Below are 10094 nucleotides of genomic sequence, written 5' to 3'. Positions count from 1 at the left end.
TGGGGGGAGGGGAGGACTGGGCTGAGTTACTCCTGCAGGGTCACTGGGGGGGGAGTGGGCTGAGTTACTCCTGCAGGGTCACTGGGGGGGGAGTGGGCTGAGTTACTCCTGCAGGGTCACTGGGGGAGGGGGGGGACACTGGGCTGAGTTACTCCTGCAGGGTCACTGGGGGGGGGGGGGACTGGGCTGAGTTACTCCTGCAGGGTCACTGGGGGGAGGGGGGGGGGACTGGGCTGAGTTACTCCTGCAGGGTCACTGGGGGGGGGAGTGGGCTGAGTTACTCCTGCAGGGTCACTGGGGGGATGGTGGGGGACTGGGCTGAGTTACTCCTGCAGGGTCACTGGGGGGAGGGTGGGGGACTGGCTGAGTTACTCCTGCAGGGTCACTGGGGGGAGGGGGGGGACTGGGCTGAGTTACTCCTGCAGGGTCACGGGGGGGGGGGGGACTGGGCTGAGTTACTCCTGCAGGGTCACTGGGGGGAGGGGGGAGACTGGGCTGAGTTACTCCCGCAGGGTCACTGGGGGGGGGGGGACTGGGCTGAGTTACTCCTGCAGGGTCACTGGGGGGGGGGGACTGGGCTGAGTTACTCCCGCAGGGTCACTGGGGGGAGGGTGGGGGACTGGGCTGAGTTACTCCCGCAGGGTCACTGGGGAGGGGGGGGGGGTGGGGGGGGACTGGGCTGAGTTACTCCTGCAGGGTCACTGGGGGGGGGGGACTGGGCTGAGTTACTCCTGCAGGGTCACTGGGGGGAGGGGGGGCTGGGCTGAGTTACTCCTGCACCGCCCAGTCCATCACACGAACCTGCCTCCCATCCATTGACTCCATCTACACTCCCGCTGCCTGGGGAAAGCGGGGCAGTATAATCAAAGACCCCTCCCACCCGGCTTACTCACTGTTCCAACTTCTTCCATCGGGCAGGAGATACAGAAGTCTGAGAACACGCACGAACAGACTCAAAAACAGCTTCTTCCCCACTGTCACCAGACTCCTAAATGACCCTCTTATGGACTGACCTCATTAACACTACACCCTGTATGCTTCATCCGATGCCAGTGCTTATGTAGTTACGTTGTGGACCTTGTGTTGCCCTATTATGTATTTTCTTTCATTCCCTTTTCTTCCCATGTTATCATAGATCATCATCGAATTTACAGTGCAGAAGGAGGCCATTCGGCCATCGAGTCTGCACCGGCTCTTGGTAAGAACACCCTACCCAAGGTCAACACCTCCACCCTATCCCCATAACCCAGCAACCCCACCCAACACTAGGGGCAATTTTGGGCACCAAGGGCAATTTATCACGGCCAATCCACCTAACCGCACATCTTGGGACTGTGGGAGGAAACCGGAGCACCCGGAGGAAACCCACGCACACACGGGGAGGATGTGCAGACTCCGCACAGACAGTGACCCAAGCCGGAATCGAACCTGGGACCCTGGAGCTGTGTAGCAATTGTGCTAACCACTGTGCTACCGTGCTGCCCCCATGTACTTAATGATCTGTGAGCTGCTCGCAGAAAAATACTTTTCACTGTACCTCGGTACACGTGACAATAAACAAATCCAATCCAATCAGGTCCAGCACAGACTGGACGGATTGAATGGTATTTTGGGCAGGAATTGCTCGCTTAACTCTGGCTGGAAGGTCAGGTGAGGTACGTAGGGGTTGCTCTGTGGCTCGACTAGGCCCGATCCTGAACTGGAATCTTCCCTGTCGGTTTAAGGGCGTGACCAGCTGGATAGGAGCGGATTAGCGAGCCTCTGCTGAGCCTGGGCTCCAGAACGAAGCAACAAGTTCAAACCGGGCCCCAAGCAGTCGTTGCCCGCACCAGGACTTCACATCGGACACGCCCGCTGGGAAAACACCACCTGTCTGACAACTTTCACTCTGACAAAATGTTTGAAGGTAGTTCTTCCGAGGTTGGTTGACACCTGGGGGCGACAATTGCTAAAGAATCACTTGGCCATCATCCGGACTGGTTAATGAGCTCGAGGTTTGGCTGGGACCCAAATGAGAGGCAAGAATTTGCGAAATCCACACTGCCACCACCATCAATCACTGATCTCTGCGCCCTCTGTCTGGCTCCCTCTCTGGGACACACCATCACTCCAAAGACATGAGCCTAAGCTCAACACTTCCTCCTGCCCCCACCGCAGACAAGGTCAGCGCTAAGGGAGTGCCACTCTATCAGAGAGTCAGTGCTGAGGGAGCGCCGCACTCTCGGAGGGTCAGTGCTGAGGGAGTGACACACTGTCGGAGGGTCAGTGCTGAGGGAGCGCCGCACTGTCGGAGGGTCAGTGCTGAGGGAGCGCCGCACTGTCGGAGGGTCAGTGCTGAGGGGAGCGCAGCACTGTGGGAGGGTCAGTACTGAGGGAGCGCCACACTGTCGGAGGGTCAGTGCTGAGGGAGCGCTGCACAGTCGGAGGGTCGGTGCTGAGGGAGCGCCGCACTGTCGGAGGGTCAGTGCTGAGGTAGCGCCGCATTGTCGGAGGGTCGGTGCTGAGGGAGCGCCGCACAGTCGGAGGGTCGGTGCTGAGGGAGCGCCGCACTGTCGGAGGGCCAGTGCTGAGGGAGCGCCCGCACTGTCGGAGGGTCGGTGCTGAGGGAGCGCCGCATTGTCGGAGGGTCAGTGCCGAGGGAGTGCCTCACTGTCGGATGGTCAGTGATAAGGGAGTGCCGCACTGTCGGAATGGTCAGTGCTGAGGTTGCGCCGAACTGTCGGAGGGTCAGTGCTGAGGGAGCGCCGCACTGTCGGAAGGTCAGTGCTGAGGGAGTGCCTCACTGTCGGAGGGACACTGCTGAGGGAGCGCCGCACTGTCGGAGGGTCAGTGCTGAGCGAGCGCCGCACTGCCGGAGGGTCAGTGCTGAGGGAGCGCCGCACTGTCGGAGGGTCAGTGCTGAGGGAGTGCCTCACTGTCGGAGGGACTCTGCTGAGCGAGCGCCGCACTGCCGGAGGGTCAGTGCTGAGGGAGCGCCGCACAGTCGTAAGGTCAGTGCTGAGGGAGCGCCGCACTGTCGGAGGGTCAGTGCTGAGGGAGCGCCGCACTGTCGGAGGGTCAGTGCTGAGGGAGCGCCGCACTGTCGGAGGGTCAGTGCTGAGGGAGTGCCGCACGGTCAGAGGGTCAGTGCTGAGGTAGCGCCGCATTGTCGGAGGGTCGGTGCTGAGGGAGCGCCGCACAGTCGTAGGGTCGGAGCTGAGGGAGCGCCGCACTGTCGGAGGGCCAGTGCTGAGGAGCGCCGCACTGTCGGAGGGTCGGTGCTGAGGGAGCGCCGCACAGTCGTAGGGTCGGTGCTGAGGGAGCGCCGCACTGTCGGAGGGTCAGTGCTGCGGCAGCGCCGCATTGTCGGAGGGTCAGTGCTGAGGTTGCGCCGAACTGTCGGAGGGTCAGTGCTGAGGGAGCGCCGCACTGTCGGAGGGTCAGTGCTGAGGGAGTGCCTCACTGTCGGAGGGACACTGCTGAGGGAGCGCCGCACTGTCGGAGGGTCAGTGCTGAGGTTGCCCCGCACTGTGGGAGGGTCAGTGCTGAGGGAGCGCCGCACTGTCGGAGGGTCAGTGCTGAGGGAGCGCCGCACTGTCGGAGGTCAGTGCTGAGGGAGCACCGCACTGTCGGAGGGTCAGTGCTGAGCGAGCGCCGCACTGTCGGAGAGTCAGTGCTGAGGGAGCGCCGCACTGTCGGAGGGGTCAGTGCTGAGGGAGCGCTGCACTGTCGGAGGGTCAGTGCTGAGGATGCGCCGCACTGTCGAGGGTCAGTGCTGAGGGAGCGCTGCACTGTCGGAGGGTCAGTGCTGACGGAGCGCCGCACTCTCGGACGGTCAGTGCTGAGGGAGCGCCGCACTGTCGGAGGGTCAGTGCTGAGGGATCGCCGCACTGTCGGAGGGTCAGTGCTGACGGAGCGCCGCATTGCTGGAGGGTCAGTGCTGAGGGAGCGCCGCACTGTCGGAGGGTCAGTGCTGAGGGAGCGCCACACTGTCGGAGGGTCAGTGCTGAGGGAGCGCCGCACCGTCGGAGGGCCATTACTGAGCGCGCGCCGCACTGTCGAAGAGTCAGTGCTGAGGGACCGCCGCACTGTAAGAGGGTCAGTGCTGAGGGAGCCCCGCACTGTCAGAGGGTCAGTGCTGAGGGAGCGCCTCACTGTCGGATGGTCAGTGCCGAGGGAGCGCCGCAATGTTGGAGGGTCAGTGCTGAGGGAGCGCCTCACTGTCGGATGGTCAGTGCCGAGGGAGCGCCGCAATGTTGAAGGTTCAGTCCTGTGGGAGTGTCGAAATATTGGAGGGTCAGTGCTGAGGGAGCATCGCACTGTCGGAGGAACAGTGCTCAGGAGCGCCGCACTGTCGGAGAGTCAGTGCTGAGAGAGCACCGCACTGTCGGAGGGGTCAGTGCTGAGGGAGCGCCGCACAGTCGGAGGGTCAGTGCTGAGCGAGCGCCGCACTGTCGTAAGGTCAGTGCTGAGGGAGCGCTGCACTGTCGGAGGTCAGTGCTGAGCAGTGCCGCACAGTCGGAGGGTCAGTGCTGAGCGAGCGCCGCACTGCCGGAGGGGTCAGTGCTGAGGCAGTGCCGCACAGTCGGAGGGTCAGTGCTGAGCGAGCGCCGCACTGTCGTAAGGTCAGTGCTGAGGGAGCGCCGCACTGTCGGAGGGCCATTACTGAGCGCGCGCCGCACTGTCGGAGAGTCAGTGCTGAGGGAGCGCCGCACCGTCGGAGGGCCATTACTGAGCGCGCGCCGCACTGTCGGAGAGTCAGTGCTGAGGGAGCGCCGCACTGTAAGAGGTCAGTGCTGAGGGGAGCGCCGCACTGTCGGAGGGTCAGTGCCGAGGGAGCGCCGCACTGTCAGAGGGTCAGTGCTGAGGGAGCGCCTCACTGTCGGATGGTCAGTGCCGAGGGAGCGCCGCAATGTTGGAGGGTCAGTGCTGAGGGAAGCATCGCACTGTCGGAGGGACAGTGCTCAGGAAGCGCCGCACTGTCGGAGGGTCAGTGCTGACGGAGCGCCGCATTGGTGGAGGTTCAGTGCTGAGGGAGCGCCGCACTGTCGGAGGGTCAGTGTTGAGGGAGCGCCGCACTGTCGGAGGGCCATTACTGAGCGCGCGCCGCACTGTCGGGAGAGTCAGTGCTGAGGGAGCGCCGCACTGTAAGAGGGTCAGTGCTGAGGGAGCGCCGCACTGTCGGAGGGTCAGTGCCGAGGGAGTGACACACTGTCGGAGGGTCAGTACTGAGGGAGCGCCGCACTGTCGGAGGTCCAGCGCTGAGGGAGCGCCGCACTGTCGGAGGGTCAGTGCTGAGGGAGCGCAGCACTGTGGGAGGGTCAGTACTGAGGGAGCGCCACACTGTCGGAGGGGCAGTGCTGAGGAGCGCTGCACAGTCGGAGGGTCGGTGCTGAGGGAGCGCCGCACTGTCGGAGGGTCAGTGCTGAGGTAGCGCCGCATTGTCGGAGGGTCGGTGCTGAGGGAGCGCCGCACAGTCGGAGGGTCGGTGCTGAGGGAGCGCCGCACTGTCGGAGGGCCAGTGCTGAGGGAGCGCCGCACTGTCGGAGGGTCGGTGCTGAGGGAGCGCCGCATTGTCGGAGGGTCAGTGCCGAGGGAGTGCCTCACTGTCGGATGGTCCAGTGATAAGGGAGTGCCGCACTGTCGGATGGTCAGTGCTGAGGGAGCGCCGCACTGTCGGAAAGGTCAGTGCTGAGGGAGTGCCTCACTGTCGGAGGGACACTGCTGAGGGAGCGCCGCACTGTCGGAGGGTCAGTGCTGAGCGAGTGCCGCACTGCCGGAGGGTCAGTGCTGAGGGAGCGCCGCACTGTCGGAGGGTCAGTGCTGAGGGAGTGCCGCACTGTCGGAGGGTCAGTGCTGAGGGAGCGCCGCACTGTCGGAAGGTCAGTGCTGAGGGAGTGCCTCACTGTCGGAGGGACACTGCTGAGGGAGCGCCGCACTGTCGGAGGGTCAGTGCTGAGCGAGTGCCGCACTGCCGGAGGGTCAGTGCTGAGGGAGCGCCGCACTGTCGGAGGGGTCAGTGCTGAGGGAGTGCCTCACTGTCGGAGGGACACTGCTGAGCGAGCGCCGCACTGCCGGAGGGTCAGTGCTGAGGGAGCGCCGCACTGTCGTAAGGTCAGTGCTGAGGGGAGCGCCGCACTGTCGGAGGGTCAGTTGCTGAGGGAGCGCCGCACTGTCGGAGGGTCAGTGCTGAGGGAGCGCCGCACTGTCGGAGGGTCAGTGCTGAGGGAGTGCCGCACGGTCAGAGGGTCAGTGCTGAGGTAGCGCCGCATTGTCGGAGGGTCGGTGCTGAGGGAGCGCCGCACAGTCGTAGGGTCGGAGCTGAGGGAGCGCCGCACTGTCGGAGGGCCAGTGCTGAGGGAGCGCCGCACTGTCGGAGGGTCGGTGCTGAGGGAGCGCCGCACAGTCGTAGGGTCGGTGCTGAGGGAGCGCCGCACTGTCGGAGGGTCAGTGCTGCGGCAGCGCCGCATTGTCGGAGGGTCAGTGCTGAGGTTGCGCCGAACTGTCGGAGGGTCAGTGCTGAGGGAGCGCCGCACTGTCGGAGGGTCAGTGCTGAGGGAGTGCCTCACTGTCGGAGGGACACTGCTGAGGGAGCGCCGCACTGTCGGAGGGTCAGTGCTGAGGTTGCCCCGCACTGTGGGAGGGTCAGTGCTGAGGGAGCGCCGCACTGTCGGAGGGGTCAGTGCTGAGGGAGCGCCGCACTGTCGGAGGGGTCAGTGCTGAGGGAGCATCGCACTGTCGGAGGGTCAGTGCTGAGCGAGCGCCGCACTGTCGGAGAGTCAGTGCTGAGGGAGCGCCGCACTGTCGGAGGGTCAGTGCTGAGGGAGCGCTGCACTGTCGGAGGGTCAGTGCTGAGGATGCGCCGCACTGTCGAGGGTCAGTGCTGAGGGAGCGCTGCACTGTCGGAGGGTCAGTGCTGACGGAGCGCCGCACTCTCGGACGGTCAGTGCTGAGGGAGCGCCGCACTGTCGGAGGGTCAGTGCTGAGGGATCGCTGCACTGTCGGAGGGTCAGTGCTGACGGAGCGCCGCATTGCTGGAGGGTCAGTGCTGAGGGAGCGCCGCACTGTCGGAGGGTCAGTGCTGAGGGAGCGCCGCACTGTCGGAGGGTCAGTGCTGAGGGAGCGCCGCACCGTCGGAGGGCCATTACTGAGCGCGCGCCGCACTGTCGAAGAGTCAGTGCTGAGGGACCGCCGCACTGTAAGAGGGTCAGTGCTGAGGGAGCCCCGCACTGTCAGAGGGTCAGTGCTGAGGGAGCGCCTCACTGTCGGATGGTCAGTGCCGAGGGAGCGCCGCAATGTTGAAGGTTCAGTCCTGTGGGAGTGCCGAAATATTGGAGGGTCAGTGCTGAGGGAGCATCGCACTGTCGGAGGGACAGTGCTCAGGGAGCGCCGCACTGTCGGAGAGTCAGTGCTGAGAGAGCGCCGCACTGTCGGAGGGTCAGTGCTGAGGGAGCGCCGCACAGTCGGAGGGTCAGTGCTGAGCGAGCGCCGCACTGCCGGAGGGTCAGTGCTGAGGCAGTGCCGCACAGTCGGAGGGTCAGTGCTGAGCGAGCGCCGCACTGCCGGAGGGTCAGTGCTGAGGCAGTGCCGCACAGTCGGAGGGTCAGTGCTGAGCGAGCGCCGCACTGTCGTAAGGTCAGTGCTGAGGGAGCGCCGCACTGTCGGAGGGTCAGTGCTGACGGAGCGCCGCATTGGTGGAGGTTCAGTGCTGAGGGAGCGCCGCACTGTCGGAGGGTCAGTGTTGAGGGAGCGCCGCACTGTCGGAGGGCCATTACTGAGCGCGCGCCGCACTGTCGGAGAGTCAGTGCTGAGGGAGCGCCGCACCGTCGGAGGGCCATTACTCAGCGCGCGCCGCACTGTCGGAGAGTCAGTGCTGAGGGAGCGCCGCACTGTAAGAGGGTCAGTGCTGAGGGAGCGCCGCACTGTCGGAGGGTCAGTGCCGAGGGAGCGCCGCACTGTCAGAGGGTCAGTGCTGAGGGAGCGCCTCACTGTCGGATGGTCAGTGCCGAGGGAGCGCCGCAATGTTGGAGGGTCAGTCCTGTGGGAGTGCCGAAATATTGGAGGGTCAGTGCTGAGGGAGCATCGCACTGTCGGAGGGACAGTGCTCAGGAAGCGCCGCACTGTCGGAGAGTCAGTGCTGAGAGAGCGCCGCACTGTCGGAGGGTCAGTGCTGAGGGAGCGCCGCACTGTCGGAGGGACAGTGCTCAGGAAGCGCCGCACTGTCGGAGGGTCAGTACTGAGGGAGCGCCGCACTGTCGGAGGGTCAGTGCTCAGGAAGCGCCGCACTGTCGGAGAGTCAGTGCTGAGAGAGCGCCGCACTGTCGGAGAGTCAGTGCTGAGAGAGCGCCGCACTGTCGGAGGGTCAGTGCTGAGGGAGCATCGCACTTTCGGAGGGACAGTGCTCAGGGAGCGCCGCACTGTCGGAGAGTCAGTGCTGAGCGAGCGCCGCACTGCCGGAGGGTCAGTGCTGAGGGAGCGCCGCACTGTGGGAGGGTCAGTGCTGAGGGAGCGCCGCACTGTCGGAGGGTCAGTGCTGAGAGAGCGGCGCACTATCGGAGGGTCAGTGCTGAGGGAGTGCCGCACGGTCAGAGGGTCAGTGCTGAGGTAGCGCCGCATTGTCGGAGGGGTCGGTGCTGAGGGAGCGCCGCACAGTCGTAGGGTCGGTGCTGAGGGAGCGCCGCACTGTCGGAGGGCCAGTGCTGAGGGAGCGCCGCACTGTCGGAGGGTCGGTGCTGAGGGAGCGCCACACAGTCGTAGGGTCGGTGCTGAGGGAGCGCCGCACTGTCGGAGGGCCAGTGCTGAGGGAGCGCCGCACTGTCGGAGGGTCAGTGCTGCGGGAGCGCCGCATTGTCGGAGGGTCAGTGCTGAGGTTGCGCCGAACTGTCGGAGGGTCAGTGCTGAGGGAGCGCCGCACTGTCGGAGAGTCAGTGCTGAGGGAGCGCCGCACTGTCGGAGGGTCAGTGCTGAGGGAGTGCCTCACTGTCGGAGGGACACTGCTGAGGGAGCGCCGCCCTGTCGGAGGGTCAGTGCTGAGGTAGCCCCGCACTGTGGGAGGGTCAGTGCTGAGGGAGCGCCGCACTGTCGGAGGGTCAGTGCTGAGGGAGCGCCGCACTGTCGGAGGGTCAGTGCTGAGGGAGCACCGCACTGTCGAGGGTCAGTGCTGATGGAGCGCCGCACTGTCGGAGGGTCAGTGCTGAGGGAGCGCTGCACTGTCGGAGGGTCAGTGCTGAGGATGCGCCGCACTGTCGAGGGTCAGTGCTGAGGGAGCACCGCACTGTCGGAGGGTCAGTGCTGAGCGAGCGCCGCACTCTCGGACGGTCAGTGCTGAGGGAGCGCCGCACTGTGGGATGGTCAGTGCTGAGGGAGTGCCGCACTGTCGGAGGGTCAGTGCTGAGGGAGCGCCGCACAGTCGGAGGGCCAGTGCTGAGGGAGCGTTGAACTGTCGGAGGGTCAGTGCTGTGGGAGCTCCGCACTGACGGAGGGTCAGTGCTGATGTTGCGCTGCACTGTCGGAGGGTCAGTGCTGAGGGAGCGCCGCACTGTCGGAGGGTCAGTGCTGAGGAAGTGCCGCACTGTCGGCGGGTCAGTGCTGAGGGAGCGCCGCACTGTCGGAGGGTCAGTGCTGAGGGAGCGCCGCACTGTCGGAGGGTCAGTGCTGAGGCAGTGCCGCACTGTCGGAGGGTCAGTGCTGAGGGAGCGCCGCACTGCCGGAGGGTCAGTGCTGAGGGAGCGCCGCACTGTCGGAGGGTCAGTGCTGAGGGAGCGCCGCACAGTCGGAGGGTCAGTGCTGAGCGAGCGCCGCACTGCCGGAGGGTCAGTGCTGAGGCAGTGCCGCACAGTCGGAGGGTCAGTGCTGAGGGAGCTCCGCACTGTTGGAGGGTCAGTGCTGAGCGAGCGACGCACTGCCGGAGGGTCAGTGCTGAGGGAGCGCCGCACTGTCGGAGGGTCAGTGCTGAGGGAGCGCCGCACTGTCGGAGGGTCAGTGCTGACGGAGCGCCGCATTGCTGGAGGGTCAGTGCTGAGGGAGCGCCGCACTGTCGGATGGTCAGTGCTGAGGGAGCGCCGCACTGTCGGAGGGTCAGTGCTGAGGGAGCGCCGCACTGTCGGGGGGTCAGT

The sequence above is a fragment of the Scyliorhinus torazame genome, chromosome 22, assembly GCF_047496885.1.
Source record: "Scyliorhinus torazame isolate Kashiwa2021f chromosome 22, sScyTor2.1, whole genome shotgun sequence".
In the NCBI taxonomy this organism is placed as follows: Eukaryota; Metazoa; Chordata; class Chondrichthyes; order Carcharhiniformes; family Scyliorhinidae; genus Scyliorhinus; species Scyliorhinus torazame.
This window is presented reverse-complemented; position numbering follows the sequence as displayed.